Here is a 15990-nt window from a genome sequence, read left to right as displayed (position 1 = left end):
TCTTTTTGGGTCTGGGATACTTCACTCAGGATAGTGTTTTCTATTTCCATCCATTTGTATGCAAAATTCGAGAAGTCATTGTTTTTTACCGCAGCATAGTACTCTAGTGTATAGATATTCCATACTTTCTTCTTCCATTCTTCCATTGAAGGGCATCTAGGTTGTTTCCAGGTTCTGGCTATTACAAATAATACTGCTATGAACATAGTTGAACAAAGGCTCTTGTCATATGATAGGGCATCTCTTGGGTATATTCCCAAGAGTGGTATTGCTGGGTCCAGGGGTAAGTTGATCCCGAATTTCCTGAGAAACCGAAAAACTGACTTCCATAGTGGTTGCACAAGATTGCATTCCCACCAGCAATGGATGAGGGTACCCCTTCCTCCACAGCCTCTCCAGCAAAGGCTATCATTGGTGTTTTTGATTTTAGCCATTCTGACAGGTGTAAGATGATATCTCAAAGTTGTTTTGATTTGCATTTCCCTGATTGCTAAGGAGGTTGAGCATGATCTTAAGTGTCTTTTGGCCATTTGAACTTCTTCTGTTGAGAGTTCTCTGTTCAGATCAGTGCCCCATTTTTTAATTGGGTTTATTAGCATTCTAAAGTCTAGTTTCTTGAGTTCTCTATATATTTTGGAGATCAGACCTTTGTCTGTTGCAGGGTTGGTGAAGATCTTCTCCTAGTAAGTAGGTTGCCTTTTTGTCTTAGTGACAGTGTCCTTTGCTTTACAGAAGCTTCAAAGTTTAAGTAGGTCCCATTTATTCAATGTTGCCCTTAATGTCTGTGCTGCTGGAGTTATACTAGGAAGTGATCTCCTGTGCCCATCTGTTGTAGGGTACTTCCCACTTTCTCTTCTATCAGGTTCAGTGTGTTCAGATTGATATTGAGGTCTTTAATCCATTTGGACTTGAGTTTTGTGCATGGTGATAGATAGGGGTCTATTTTCATTCTTCTACAGGTTGACATCCAGTTGTGCCAGCACCATTTGTTGAAGATGCTTTCTTTCTTCCATTGTATACTTTTAGCTCCTTTATCGAAAATGAGGTGTTCATAGGTTTGTGGGTTAAAATCCGTGTCTTCTATACGATTCCATTGGTCAACTTCTCTGTTTTTAAGCCAGTACCACAGTTTTCATTACTGTAGTTCTGTAATAGAGTTTGAAGTCAGGGGTGGCAATGCCTCCAGAAGATCCTTTATTGTATAGGATTGTTTTGGCTATCCTGGGTTTTTTGCTTTTCCATATAAAGTTGATTAATGTCCTCTCAAGATCTGTGAAGAATTTTGATGGGACCTTGATGGGGATTGCATTGAATCTATAAATTGCCTTAGGTAGAATTGCCATTTTTACTATGTTGATCCTCTCAATCCAGGAGCAAGGGAGGTCCATCCATTTTTTGGTATGTTCTTCAATTTCTTTCTTCAATGCCTTAAAGTTCTTGTCAAATAGATCTTTCACTTCCTTGGTTAGATTTACCCCAAGATATTTTATGCTGTTTGTGGCTATCATGAATGGTGAAGCTTCTCTGATTTCCCTCTCTGCTTCCATATCCTTTGTGTATAAGAGGGCAACTGATTTTTTGGAGTTGATCTTGTATCCTGCCACATTACTAAAGCTGTTTATCAGCTGTAAAAGTTCTTTGGTGGAGTTTTGGGGGTCGCTTAAGTACACTATCATATCATCTGCAAATAACGAAAGTTTAACTTCTTCCTTTCCAATTCGAATCCCCTTGATCCCATTATGTTGTCTTATTGCTATTGCTAGAACTTCAAGCACTATATTGAAGAGGTATGGTGAGAGTGGACAGCCTTGTCGTGTTCCTGAGTTAAGAGGGATGGCTTTGAGTTTCTCTCCGTTTAATTTGATGTTAGCTGTCGGCTTGCTCTATATAGCTTTTATTATATTTAGGTATGACCCTTGTATCCCTAACCTCTCCAAGACTTTTAACATAAAGGGATGTTGAATTTTGTCTAATGCTTTTTCAGCATCTAATGAGATGCTCATATGGTTATTTTCTTTCAGTTTATTTATATGCTGGATTACATTGATAGATTTTCGTATGTTGAACCAGCCCTGCATCTCAGGAATGAAGCCTACTTGATCATAATGGATAATTTTTCGGATGTGTTCTTGGATTCGATTTGCCAGTATTTTGTTGAGGATTTTTGCGTCGATGTACATGAGTGAGATCGGCCTGTAATTCTCTTTCCTGGTTGAGTCTTTGTGTGGTTTTGGTATCAGAGTAACTGTAGCTTCATAAAAGGAATTAGGTAATGACCCTTCTGTTTCTATATTGTGGAATACATTAAGGAGTATAGGTATTAGCTCCTCTTGGAAGTTCTGGTAGAATTCTGCATTGAAACCATCTGGTCCTGGGCTTTTTTTGGTCGGGAGGTTTTTGATAACAGCTTCTAATTCTTCGTGACCAACAGGTCTGTTTAGATTGTTCACCTGGTCCTGGTGTAACTTTGGTATATGGTATTTATCTAAAAAAGTGTCCATTTCTTTTACATTTTCCAGCTTTGTGTTATACAGGCTTTTGTAATAAGATCTGATGTTTCTCTGAATTTCCTCTGTGTCTGTGGTTATGTCCCCCTTTTCATTTTTGATCTTATTAATTTGCGTATTCTCTCTCTGCCATTTGATTAGTTTGGATAGGGGTTTATCAATCTTGTTGATTTTCTCCAGGAACCAGCTTTTTGTTTCATTGATTCTTTGGAGTTTTCTGTGTTTCTATTTTGTTGATTTCAGCCCTCAGTTTGATTATTTCCAGTCTTCTACTCCTCCTAGGTGAGTTGGCTTCTTTTTTTTCTAGAGCTTTCAGGTGGGCTGTTAAGTCTTCAATATGTGCTTTCTCTGTTTTCTTTAAGTGGGCACTTAGTGCGATGAACTCTCCTCTTAGCACTGCTTTCATAGTGTCCCATAAGTTCGTGTATGTTGTTTCTTTATTTTCATTGAATTCAAGGAAGACTTTAATTTCTTTCTTGATTTCTTTCTTAATCCAGGTATGGTTCAGTAGTTGACTGTTCAGTTTCCATGAGTTTGTAGGCTTTCTGGGGTAGCATTGTTGTTGAATTCTAACTTTAATCCATGGTGATCTGATAAGACACAGGTATTTTTTTGTAACTGTGTAAGTTAGCTTTGCTACCGAGTATGTGGTCAATTTTTGAGAAGGTTCCATGAGCTGCAGAGAAGAAGGTATATTCTTTCCTCTTTGGGTGGAATAATCTATAGATGTCTGTTAAGTCCATTTAATTCAATACCTCCATTAATTCTCTAATTTCTCTCTTAGGTTTCTGTTTGATTGACCTGTCCATTGGTGAGAGAGGAGTGTTGAAGTCTCCTACTATTAGTGTGTGCGGTTTGATGGCTGCCTTGAGTTTTAGTAATGTTTCTTTTACATGCGTGGGAGCTTTTATATTAGGGGCGTAGATATTCAGGATTGAGACTTCATCCTGATGAATTGTTCCTGTTATGAGTATAAAATGTCCCTCTCCATCTCTTCTGATTGATTTAAGTTTGAAGTCAACTTTGTTAGAAATTAGTATGGCCACACCTGCTTGTTTCTTAGGTTCATTTGCTTGATAAGCCTTTTCCCAGCCATTTACTCTGAGTAGGTGCCTGTCTTTGTGGTTGAGGTGTGTTTCTTGTAGACAGCAGAATGTTGGATCCTGTTTTCGTATCCAATCTCTTAGCCTGTGCCTTTTTATAGGTGAGTTGAGCCCACTGACATTAAGTGATATTAATGACCAGTGGTTGTTAACTCCGGTCACTTTTTTAGTAGTAGGGTTTGTGTGTTTCCCTTCTTTGAGTTGCGCTGGTGAAAGGTCTCTAGATGACTGAGTTATTGTGGGCATTGTTGGACTCCTTGGTTAGTGATTTTCCTTCTATTATTTTCTGTAAGGCTGGATTTGTGGCTACGTATTGTTTAAATTTGTTTTTATCCTGGAAAATTTTGTTTTCTCCATTTATAGTGAACGAAAGTTTGGCTGGATATAGTAGTCTGGGCTCGCATCGATGATCTCTTAGTTTTTGCAGTACATCTATCCAGGACCTTCTGGCTTTCATGGTTTCCATACAGAAATCAGGTGTAAGTCTGATAGGTTTACCTTTATAAGTAACTTGGCCTTTTTCCTTTGCGGCTCTTAATATTCTTTCTTTATTCTGTATATTTTGTGTTTTGATTATTATATGGCTAGGGGATTTTTTTTTGATCCAGCCTGTTTGGTGTTTTGTATGCTTCTTGAACCTTCATAGGTACCTCTCTCTTCAGGTTGGGAAAGTTTTCTTCTATAATTTTATTAAGTATATTTTCTGTACCGTTGAGCTGCACTTCTTCTCCTTCTTCTACTCCAATTATTCTTAGGTTTGGTCTTTTTATTGTGTCCCAAATTTCCTGAATGTTTTGTGATGAGAATTTTTTTGGTTTTGCTCTTTTCTTTGATCAGTGTGTTTATTTTCTCTATGGTATCTTCAGTGTCTGATATTCTCTCTTCTATCTCTTGTAATTTGTTGTTAGTACTTGTCTCTGTCGTTCCTGTTCGTTTACCCAGATTTTCCATCTCCATTCTTCCCTCGGTTTGTGCTTTCTTCACTGCTTCCATTTCATTCTTCATGTCTTGAACCGCTTCCCTAACCTGTTTGATTGCTTTTTCTTGTTTCTCTTGGTTTTCTTGGGTATCTTTGAACGATTTATTCATTTCCTCTACCTTTTTGTTTGTGATCTCTAATTGTTTATGGCAGTTTTTCACCTCCTGTTTAAGGTCCTCTATTATTTTCATATAGTTCACTTTTGAGTCGATTTCTTCTATTTCTTCAGGAGTAGGGTGTACAATTCTTCTTATTTCGGGATCGCTGGGTTCTGGTGGTGTCATGTTGCCTTTCAGGTTGTTGGAGGAATCTTGCCTTGGTGCCTTCCCATCTCTTCCTTCAAATGGAGCCAGGAGAGACCTGGTGTCTTGGTCCAGTCTTTGCTGTGATTGACTCTCTGGGTATATCTCTTCAGTGTAGAAGCAGGGACTGTTCCCGTCCAGATGGGATCCCTCAGCAACTGTCCTGATGGGATTCCTCAGCAACTAAACAGGGCCGCCGGTAGCCCAATGATCCAGGGCCAACAGGATGAATGGGCCGGGGGGGGGGGGGTGGTATCCAGGAGCATGCAGGAAGCCTGGCGCCGGAGCTGAAGGTTCCCGGGCTCCCTTACAGGGGACCCTGAGGCCTGCCCGGTAGGCAGGCACTCACCGCTCTGGGTGGGTAGTCTTAGTTTAGGAGCTTAAATCTGTACTTGAGCACTGGTCCTAGCATACAGCAGGGCAAGGTTCAGGAGGGGTAATGGGGGTGGTGGGTCGTGCGAAAGAAAGACAGCCCTGCAGAAGGAGCTGGGGGAGGGGGGTTTGTGCTCTCTTCCGGGACAGTCCGCCCCTGGATAGCACACACTCACCCATCCTGATGGGATTCCTCAGCAACTAAACAGGGCCGCCGGTAGCCCAATGATCCACGGCCAACAGGATGAATGGAGCAAGGGGGGGGTGGTATCCAGGAGCGCGCAGGAAGCCTGGCACCGGAGCTGAAGGTGCCCGGGCTCCCTTACAGGGGACCCTGAGGCCTGCCCGGTAGGCAGGCACTCACCGCTCTGGGTGGGTAGCCTTAGTTTAGGAGCTTAAATCTGTACTTGAGCACTGGTCAGGTTTGGTCTTTTTATTGTGTCCCAGATTTCCTGAATGTTTTGTGATGAGAATTTGTTGGCTTTGCTGTTTTCTTTGATCAGTGTGTTTATTTTCTCTATGGTATCTTCAGTGTCTGAAATTCTTTCTTCTATCTCTTGTAATCTGTTGGTAGTACTTGTCTCTGTATTTCCTGTTCGTTTACCCAGATTTTCCATCTCCATCCTTCCCTCAGTTTGTGTTTTCTTCATTACTTCCATTTCATTCTTTATGTCTTGAACTGCTTCCCTTACCTGTTTGATTGCTTTTTCTTGTTTCTCTTGGTTTTCTTGGGTATCTTTGAGCGATTTATTCATTTCCTCTACCTTTTTGTTTGTGATCTCTAATTGTTTATGGCAGTTTTTCACCTCCTGTTTAAGGTCTTCTATTATTTTCATATAATTCACTTTTGAGTCGATTTCTTCTAATTCTTCTGGAGTAGGGTGTACAATTCTTCTTATTTCGGGATCGCTGGGTTCTGGTGATGTCATGTTGCCTTTCAGGTTGTTGGAGGAATTCTTGCCTTGGTGCCTTCCCATCTCTTCCTTCAAATGGAGCCAGGAGAGGCCTGGTGTCTTGGTCCAGTCTTTGCTGTGATTGACTCTCTGGGTGTAACTCTTCAGTGTAGAAGCAGGAACCATCCGGTCCAGATGGAACTCCTCAGCACTGAAACATAGATGCCTGGTAGTCCAATGACCCGCGGACAAAAGGGAGAACTTGAGGGGCAGGGTGGGGACGAGTAGAACACAGGACACCCTGCCACAAAAGCTGAAGGTGCGCATGCTCCCTTTCGGGGGGAACCTTGAGGCCTGCCCGGTAGGCAGGCCCTCACCTCTCTGGGTGGGTAGTCTTAGTGTAGGAGCAGAAAACTGTTCCTGAGCAAAGGACCTAGCAGAAAACGCAGGTTTGTGTGTGTGTGTGTGGGGGGGGGGTCGTGTGTAAGAAAGACAGCCCTGCAGAAGGAGCTGTGGGAGGTGGGTTTGTGCTTTCTTCAGGGACAATCCGCCCCTGGATAGCACACACTCACCCATCCAGATGGAAGTCCTCAGTACCTAAACCGGGCCGCCTGGTAGCCCGATGATCCGGGGACAAAAGGAAAGACCAGGCAGGCAGTGCGAGATCCAGGAGAGCACAGGCACCCCTGGAGCACAAGCTGAAGGTGCCTGGGCTCCCTTACAGGGGAGCTTAAGGCCTGCCCGGTAGGCAGGCACTTACCTCTCTGGGTGGGTCGCCTTAGTGTAGGAGCAGAAAACTATTCTTGAGCACTGGTTCTAGCATACAGCAGGGCAGGGTTCGGGGGGGGGGGGGTCCTGGGGGGCTGAGTTGTGCATAAGAAAGACAGCCCTGCAGAAGGAGCTGGGGGAGGGGAGTTTGTGCTCTCTTCCGGGACAATCCGCCCCTGGATAGCATACACTCACCTGTCCAGATGGAACTCCTCAGTACCTAAACAGGGCCGCCTGGTAGCCCGATGATCCGGGGACAAAAAGAAAAACTGGGCAGGCGGTGCGAGATCTAGAAGAGCACAGGCACCCCTGGAGCACGAGCTGAAGGTGCCCGGGCTCCCTTTCAGGGGTCCTTGAGGCCTGCCCGGTAGGCAGGCACTCACCACTCTGGGTGGGTAGCCTTAGTGTAGGAGCTCTATATACCTTCTTTACTCTTACTCTGTGGCTAACTGTGAAGCTGAGTTGCTGGTCTCCGACATTCTCCTCTTTCTCTTCTTGGTCCTCAATCCTTCCCGCTTTGTCCTTTTATTTATTCTCTCTGTCTGGCATCCCAAACTATCCCTCTCCTCCCTAACAATTGGACATTCAGGTCTTTATTACACCAATAAGGTATTTTAGGCAGGCAAAGAATAACAGCCTCAGAGTTAAAAAATGCATCATAAGAGAATACAACACACTCTTCGATCATTAAACAAATATTCCACAGCACAAATGAATGTAACACATCTTCAATTAATGTTGCACATTTTGCCTTTTGTCTAAATAAAAAATTAAAGGTTACAACTTTTAACTTTCTCCACGGGTGCCATTTCCTTTTCATTAGGATTAAAAAAATTAAAGTTAAAAAAACTACTGTGCAATCTATATCTAGGGGTCTTAATTACCCCTTTCTGTTTATTAAGCATATCTTTTGGGGGAAAGATGAAATATTAACTAATTAATCTTTATCAATAAAAATTGGGAGTCAGATATCAGGGTTAAAAACCTGAAAGATCAGAGAAACAGTGGAAGTCTATTGATATAAATTTAAGGTCAAGGCCAGGCGTGGTGGCGCATGCCTTTAATCCCAGCACTCGGGAAGCAGAGGCAGGCAGATCTCTGTGAGTTTGACGCCAGCCTGGTCTACAGAGCTAGTTCAGGACAGGCACCAAAGCCACAGAGAAACCCTGTCTCAAAAAACCAAAAAAAAAAAAAAATAATTTAAGGTCAATTTTGTTAAATGAACCTCTGCTCTTGGTTAAGATATTATATTTGTTCAATTCATTTATGATAATGTATAGTTAAGAAATACAAATTAATAGTCATTTATAATAGTTAAACTTGTAGTCATGTAAGTTACGTTTTCTAGATATACAGAGATATATTTCATATAGATAGGTATTCTTCAAATTTTTCAAAGACATACAGAATATGGCATTTTAAATGTTTTAAAAACTTAGGCCTTTTCATGACAGTGAGACATGTCTCCTTCCAGTAGCATCAATTATTTCAGAGATGTTGATGGGCATTGAAGAAACTCATTATGAAATTTGCCTTCAATGTGACAAAGCTAGCCACTTGGGCAAGAAACTGCTCTTGCCTGGATTGTTTGATGGTATATTGTATAAACTGGACATGCAGGACCTACAACAAAAATGACTAATAAAGTTGCCTAAAAAAGGTAAGACAATTCCTGCTTCATGAAAGAGTCTGCTAGACATTCTACAGGACACATAAAAAAAGTTGACCGAGAAACTGCCAATATAAGTGGAACTGTCTTTGAAATTTTCTTCTTTATGGAAAAGTCTACCAGACACTAGACTGAAGATGGATGCCCTAATGTTAAAGAAGAACTTTGGGTGACTGTCCAGGCAGCAAGATGTCTTTGTCGATTCTAGAGTTTTGGAAGTGCTTATAATTACTTAAGTAATATATATCATTCCAGAGTCTTTGATGGAGTTGAAGAAAGACCATTTTACTATTATAAAAGATAGATTATATATAAAACTTTAAACTCACAAAGATAGAATAAATGATAGAGTATTTTCCTTAATTTGCCAAATATAAATGGACTAATTCTTGCTTGATTATTGTTTTGTTATATTAATCTTGCTATATAACTCTGGAGTTATATATTCTTGCTTGATTATTGTTTTGTTATATTAATCTTGCTATATAACTCTGGAGTAAAGGGAACGGTGGGGTGTGGCCCACTACCCAGCTCCCGGCTGCCTGGCTAGCTTAACACCCAAAATAATTACACAGAAACTGTATTCATTTAAACACTGCCTGGCCCATTAGTTTTCATTTCTTATTGGCTAACTCTCACATCTTGATTCAACCCATTTCTATTAAATCTGTGTATCACCACGAGCTCATGGCTTACCAGGAAAGATTCAGTGTTTCTGACCTGGCAGCTTCATGGCAGGCAGCTCTCTGCCTGCCTTCTTCCTCCCAGAATTCTGTCCTGTCTACTTCACCCACCTAAGGCTGTCCTATCAAAAGGCTAAGGCAACTCCTTTATTCAACCAATGAAATCAATACAAATGCAGAAAGACCTCCTATACCATTAAAACCTTTCTTTTTATTTAGACAAAAAGGGGAGGTGATGTGCAATTCCCCTCTGTTTGCTGTGAATATGTTTTATTCCCAATGGTTAATAAAGAAACTGCTTTGGGCCTATGGCAGAACACAATAAAAAAGGGTTGAAATTCCAAGTAGAAATAGAGGAGAAAAGAAAGCAGAGTCAGGGAGATGCCATGTAGCCACTGAAGGAGACAGATGCTGGATGGAACCTAACTGGTAGGCCACAGCTATGTGGCAATACACAGATGAATTGGGTTAATTTAAGATGTAAAAGTTATTTAATAAGAAGCCTAAGCTACTGGATATGCAGTCTTATAATTAATATAAGTTCTGTGTAATTATTATGGGTCTGGATAATGGGGAAATGACTAAGCAACCTCTGTCTATACCAGGATATAATGAAGTTTGCAAGATATACAGCATACACATGATTAATGTCTAAGTTCAAATGTCCTGTTCCTAGACTACTAAGGAATCGTATAAAGAAGCACAAATCAGCCTGAATGCTTCACTGCCTGAGGGAATGCAACAGTCTGTCAGAAACTGGGAGGTATATTGTGACCCAGGAACTATGAGCTTTAACCTGAAAATCCTATGACACATGTCTCTCAAGGCAGTTAGGTAAGGCCAACTCCATGGTTCCCTGAAGAGTCTACTGCCCACTAAAATCCTATGACCTTGACCTGTCTGCCATTACTCTCAACATTCCCATCATCTATGTCCTACAAGAACAGCTGATTAAGCTCTTTGTCCATTTTTCTGATATCTTGAGCATTCTTATAAGAGTCAACATTCCCAGGTCCTTTGCAGCAACAAAATTTCCTTTGAGTCCAATTTTAATTCCACCTTTCTCCTCTGTTGCTGTTATTAAATTATGGAATCAAAAGCAACTCAGGTAATGAACATGTTTATTTGATTGTTAAACCTATTTCACAATTCCTTTTTATGGGAGCTTAGGATAGATACTCAAGCTAATAACTAAAGGCAAAACGTGGAATCATTGTTTTCCGACTTTCCCTCTTGTTTTGTCACTGTCTTTTGCTCAGAGATTTGTGCTCAGAGATATTGCCAACCCAGTGGAAGAGCCTTCCTATATCAATCAAAATCAACACAATCTCTCTCAGATACCTTAATCAGATATTCTTATCTAGGCATACTCTGAATTGGTATTTTCTGAGATCACTCTAAGCAATACCATGCTGATAGCTGAGGCTAATGGGCAAGAAGATTTTAAAGATCCAAAGGCAATGTACTAATATATCAATCACTTAAGCAGCAAAAGCACTAAGATAGATATGCTAGGAAATGGAACGAGGAAAACATTTAAGATAAAGAAGATAAAACTAAAACTGTCTCTCCACAGAAACTTTCCAAACAAACAAAAACTCAAGAAACTCATAGCATGAGAAATATGAATAAGAAATTGGTGAGACCATTATTTTCCAGAAAATAAACAATATACTTAGATAACAATGAATAAAATCAACAACATAGATTGATAGCACTGACAAACAAAGACACAAAGACATATTATGCTCCTTTAAATAAAAACTACAAGATTCTAATCAAGATAACAATGAATAAAATCAACAACATAGATTGATAGCACTGACAAACAAAGACACAAAGACATATTATGCTCCTTTAAATAAAAACTACAAGATTCTAATCAAAATCAAACTCTAAGAAAGGAGTGACTAGCACTCATCCTATACACTTCTGTTCTTTATCCTTTACCAAAAATAGAAAATGGCTTGGGTGAGGAGAGCTGTTCTATTAAAATTAGAGAGATTCACTTGAAACCTTCTCATGTTTTTCATAGAAAATAGTTTTGACTACTTTTTAAAAAAATCTCACTATCTTATAGTAAAGAAAAGGATGTCTGTTAGGATCACTTAGACACCATTTTGCTCCCCCTGATTGCTGATTGCCTATAAGTCTGTAATCAAAGTGAGGAAATGAAAACACTTTAAAACAAAATGCAAGATAACAGATTTTTAAAGAATCAGTGGACACCTAGAGCAACTAGTTGTACTCTAATTGCTTTATAAGTCACAAGCACTTTTGAAAACAAGTTTATTGCTATTTTTTGCATATGTTTGTGCATGAGTGAGAATATCTTCCATATATATATATGTTTGCATATGTTTGTGCATGAGTGAGAATATCTTCCATATATATATACAAGTAAATCTAAAATGCTAGAGTTATGAGCCTCACAACTTGAGTGTAGGTATCTGAACTCAGGTCAGCTCCAAGATAAATATGTGCTGAGCCACCTGTCAACATCCATAAACCTTTTATCCAATAAACCAAAAGTCTCTCACAGATTAAGAACAAGAGCAACAAAACCTAAATAAATAAAGAAGTAAATAAATGATCCTTGGAAACATGATGCATCAAAACTAAGATGACGTGTATGGTAAGTTTGCACCATAAATGAATACAGAACAATGGCAATTCCTAACAATTTATAACAGGAAAGCTATTACAAAGTTACATTCATATTGAAAGCACACAGAGTAATCAATGGGATTATCAAAAAAATAGTACACAGATTGACATAATATGACTTCTTTCTGGGTGGAGGTGATACATACCTTTAATCCCAGCACTCAGGAGGCAGAGACAGCAGGATCTCTGTGAGTTTGAAGCCAGTGTGGTCTACAAAGTGAGTTCCAGGACAGGCTCCAAAGCTACAGAGAAACCCTGTCTCAGGGGAAAAAATTACTACAAAGCTGATCAATCAAGAATGTGTATGATATTTGGGAAAGAATAAAGAGGATGGAGAGAAAAAGCCAAGAACAAAGGCAGGAAAATATACTCAGCTATTAATCAAAAGACCAAAGGAAACAGTCAGGAAACGTGTGATCCTGACCAATGTTACCCAGCTACCTATGATTCTATGTGTGTGGAAATTAAATAAAGTCTTCACAATTTTCACAAAATTACTTCAATGTGACCCTTAAACTGTTGTTTCTGACCTTCCAGCTACTGTTATTTCTTCCAGAGAGGCCTCATGCTCTAGAGCGCTCTCTGCAAAAAGAGATAATCTACTGCTATGGTTATGCAGCCCCTTAGACCTCCTTGTGTTTTCAGGTAAACCCAGACACACTGATGCCCAATCCCAAAACACTATAGAATAGCTTCTGCTTCCTGACAAATGGATTATAGCACAAGATATAGATTCTGTTCTATCTACCTGCCCAACACCATAAAACCTAAGAAACCTCTGTAGCGCAGAAACTCCCTTTGTCTCCTGGAACTAAACATCACTGAATTACACCATTGCAGCTTGTGGTAGCAGAAAGTTAAAAGCATTTTAATGATGTATTGCTAAAAGACGATCGAAATCGAAATGACCATAGTTCTACCATCTTTTAAACTATTTGAGACATTTATCAGACAAACTTGAAAATAGACTGCAATATTCATAACTTCTATAAACCAGATTATCAGTTTTCAAATTTGTCTTTCCACTGCACACCAAAAGCATGGCTCTGTATGTACACTGGACAATGATATTACAAGCACAATATCCTACCATGCCAGGGATGCAGAGTCTCCTTCTCCCCGGGAAATCCATACACGGAGGGGCTCAGAAGACAAGGAGCACTGCACAGATCATTACATAGAGCAACAGAACCACAGCATGGCTCATGGTCCATCCAATTCCCAGCAGAAATTAGAGCTCAACAGACCTTCTCTGAACACCCTACACTCACCATGGCATAGCTTGTGGTCTTCCTAAAAACTCATCACAACAAAAGTAGAGAAGAATCCTTGAAATAACCTGCCAGCTACTTGCCACTATTATTCCTGATAGCTAAGACTTTTCAGGGTCCCTCATTGGCTAAGGCCACCCTGCTGGGCCTCAGAATATTATCAGCTCCCCTAATGGGTGATCAGAGATCACCAGACAGCACAGTACTTCCTGTTTTGCCCTTCCGGCCCAGTAGACAGGGTTCTAGACCAGAAAGTCTGTATTTTAGTAGACATTCATCCACTTTCCTAGCACATATCCTGTTCCTCATCCAAAGCCCAGGGTCCTTTGTATACACCTATTACACACTCAATGTGCAGTGCAGACAAACTATCACCTCATACCTGGGAAATCCTGCAGCCAAACATGGATCACATTTACAACTGTTGTTAAAGAAAAATAGGCCATGGATTAGAAGATAATAAGGGGTCATGGTAAAGCTTGGGGACAGGAAAGAGAATGTGAATATGATATAGTTATAATCTCAAAAAAATATTTTGAAAACAGGATTCATGGCCATGTGCTTCAGAAACTAGAGATTTATATTAGAGCACATCAAAGATTTCTCAAACCTTTCATCTCCAGATGTATATTCAAAAACAGTAAAATAACAGTCCTGTTGAGCAGGGCCACATTTTACTAAGATCTATTTTGGTTGAACTACTATAACTATAGCAATTTGGTTTCATGAGAAGGTCAGTTCTTTATTCAGATTCTTGATTGTCCTGGCCTGTGGACAACAAGAAATGGCCACCAGGACATTTATGGAGCACCTAAAATTGATTACCGAATTACTAATTGGGTAATTAGTAAATAGCTAAGCATTGCTAATCTCAACTACTGTTGAAGTAGGAGAGTTCTCAACCACTGTTCTGTCTCTCTGCACTGTGAATATACCAGCTTCAAGCTTGACCTATGTACTCAGTTCTTGCACAGATCAATCTTCATTTATAAGCAAGCAATAAAAGACTGAGATACTGGAGGTCACTCACTAGCTGGTCTATTTTTCCTTCTCACAGACTGGTCAAGGCTCTGTCCTGTAGGAGTTTCAGAACTATCTACCCAGCACTGGGCAGCAGAGGCAGGATTGAGTGTTTAAAGAAATTTTCAATTAAATAGCATGAGGCAACAATATTATAAGCTCATAGTCTCCTACACCAATATGGCAGAGCCTCCCCTTCCCCCAGGGAATCCACACTCAACAAAGCTCAGAGGCCAAGAGCCACTACCCAGATCACCACACAAACTAACAGAACCTGTCTGGATCATGGTCCATTCCTTTCCGAGCAGCTAATAGCTCAGCAAACCTGCTTTTCCTGGTCTGGGGACAGTGGCCCCTACATTTACCATTGCATGGCTTTGTGGTCCTCCTTACAGCTCCCTTCAGCAGAATAAGAGAATCCTGAAAAGAACCTGTAAGCTATCTCCTACTGGTGCTCCTGATTGCCAAGTAGAGTCCTTCATTAGCTAGAACCACCCAGCTGCGCTTCAAGACAATAGCAGTTACCATACTGGATGAACAGAGATCAAATGTCTCAGAGATCAAAAAGCCTCCAGGTTTGCCCCTCCACACTATGGTGAGACAAGACCCTAATTTGTAGTCTAGTAAAATCTTCTATTCTCCCAGAGCACTTCCTGTTCCTCCTCCAAGGAACATGGTCCTATGTGTACACATTCCATTACACAATGTCCAGTGTAGCCAACCCTTTACTTCATAGCTGGGAGGTCCTGCAACCAAACACAAGTCACATTCAAGCAGTAATTGTTAAACAAAAAGAGGCAATAGATTAGAACACAATAAAGGGTCCATGAGAACAATTGGAAGCAAGAGACAGATAGTGAAAATAATGTAATTACAATTTCAAAAGAATATGGTTAAAAAGTTCAAACAAGCTTCATGGTCATGTGCTCCAGAGACTAGGCATCTGTATTAGAGCACACCAAGTACAACTCACATCATTTCTCTCAGGGTATACAGTCATGTTAGGCAGGACCACACCCTTTTACCTAGTTCTTCTAGTTTGTTTGAACTATTGTAACTACAGTAATTGGTTTAATTATAAGTTTTTATATAGATTCTTGAATGCAGGGTTTGTGATGTGTCACTACTCATTGCTAATGTCAACTACTGTCCCAGCAGGAAATCTTTCACACTCTTTTATGCCCATCCCTTTTTTTGTTGTGACTATGTTTGCTTTACAGTTGGTCAGTGAACTAAATTCTTACATCGGTCCTACTTCACTTGTAAATTCACAATAAAATCTAGAGAAGTTGAAGGGTACTCATCCATTGATCTATTTCTGCTTTCCAAGACCAGTCAAGGTCCATCCTGGTTGGAGTTGCAGGACTATCTTTCAGCACTGGGTAGCAGAGGAAGGATTAGGTGTTCAAAGCAATTCCCAATTACATAGTGTGAGGTAAGCCAGAGCTGCAGGAGACACTGATATAAACCAGTTGTTTTCAATCTTCCTAATGTTGTGACCATTTAAACAGTTCCTCCTGATGTGTTGAACCCCAACTATAAAATTATTTTCACTGCTACTTCATAACTATATTTTTGCTACTGTTATGAATTATAAAATATCCGTACTTTCTGATGGTCTTAGGCCAGTCCTGTGATAGGATCATTTGATCCCCCAAAGGAAGCTGTGACCACCACGGTTAAGAAAACCTGCTCTAAACTGATATAAATAAACAAACAGCACTGAAGAAAAAAATGGAATGAAATTCTTAAACTA

The sequence above is a fragment of the Microtus oregoni genome, unplaced genomic scaffold (assembly GCF_018167655.1).
Source record: "Microtus oregoni isolate MIOR12 unplaced genomic scaffold, Mior012 000105F_ref0000443, whole genome shotgun sequence".
NCBI lineage: Eukaryota > Metazoa > Chordata > Mammalia > Rodentia > Cricetidae > Microtus > Microtus oregoni.
This window is presented reverse-complemented; position numbering follows the sequence as displayed.